A 1,217-nucleotide genomic window follows, 5' to 3' on the forward strand; every position below is an offset into this window, starting at 1 on the left:
CTTACCCCCACTCCCGGCCAGCGAGACGGTAGATGGTTTTTCGCTATTTTAAGCGAAATCGTTATCTAACAAATGTTTTAATTAGTTCATTCGGGACTAACAAACGATTTCACATCGATTGCACCCGTTTCGAAACAAAAACTGTGAAAAAATCAATATATTTCCGTTAACTTAACACTAAAATTTATTTTCGTTATTGCAAAAAAACTATTATCTAACAAATGTTTTAATTAGTCTAACAATCAATAACATATGACTAACAATCGATGTGCAAGTACAGAAATATTAATAAAGTGGTATGCATATCGGTGTTGAGTTTGTATACATTTTTTTTTTTTTTTTAAAAGTTATTTTGTATCTGACATCTTTGACATTTATTTCTAGATATCACAAAAAAAAGGACGAACGGCGCCTGACCCCTTCAGGCTACAGCCGACTGTCACCGGAGCTGTAAATGTAATAATTTTAAACCTGCATAGATTTTTATTTGATTTAAAAAATTGTATTTATCCGACACCTTTTATGCTTATTTCCAGACGCGGCAAGGACGCACGGTGTTATCAGGCGTGATTATCAGCTATATATATATATTACGGGACCGGTAAGTGTAATAATTTCAAGACTACCCCGTTTTGTATTTACTTTAAGCATATTTATTAACAAAAAAAAATTAAATGTTACAGATCATGGCGCCAAGACGGCCAGATACACCACCCGAGGGGGCAAAAGGACTATTCGAGGGGCCACTGTTGGACGGGATACCGCCGCCCCTCAACGCGTTCTTCGCCCCCTTTCATGAGGGTGAGTGTATAATCGGTTGCATATACGTACGGGACGGGGAGGAGACAGGGTTATGCTACGGGTGTATGTGAACGCAGACGCCCGAGCACAGGGTCGAGTACACGGTGTGTGTAAAACATTATTTAAAGATCGACCCCGCGGTAAATCTACGCGTGGGCATCTGTGTACGCTGTGCTCGGTGCGTAATGCACGCGTATGCACCCGGTGATTGCATAACATGCATAGGGTACTTCTGCGACAACAGGGAGCTGTTATTAAGACAGGGGGTTGCAGAAGTCCCTCCCCTGCCCCAGGTGTAAAAACGTAATATATATATAAATATGTAAATATGTAGATTTTGTTGCTGTTATACATCATTTTTTTTTATTATATATATATTGTGACGCACTGGGCCTCGAAAAAGGGCCCAGGGTCTC

General features: G+C 40.1%; 1 long non-coding RNA gene across 1 annotated transcript; it reads left to right on the forward strand.

Moving 5' to 3' along the window:
• The first annotated feature begins 357 nt into the window (after positions 1-357).
• Positions 358-1,207, forward strand: LOC107273574. The gene is made up of 3 exons (XR_001539273.2): positions 358-456; positions 537-601; positions 684-1,207. It is a non-coding gene; the product is annotated as an uncharacterized LOC107273574 (long non-coding RNA).
• The last annotated feature ends 10 nt before the right edge of the window (positions 1,208-1,217 follow it).

The sequence above is a fragment of the Cephus cinctus genome, unplaced genomic scaffold (assembly GCF_000341935.2).
Source record: "Cephus cinctus unplaced genomic scaffold, Ccin1 Ccin1_scaffold1743, whole genome shotgun sequence".
Taxonomy (NCBI): Eukaryota; Metazoa; Arthropoda; class Insecta; order Hymenoptera; family Cephidae; genus Cephus; species Cephus cinctus.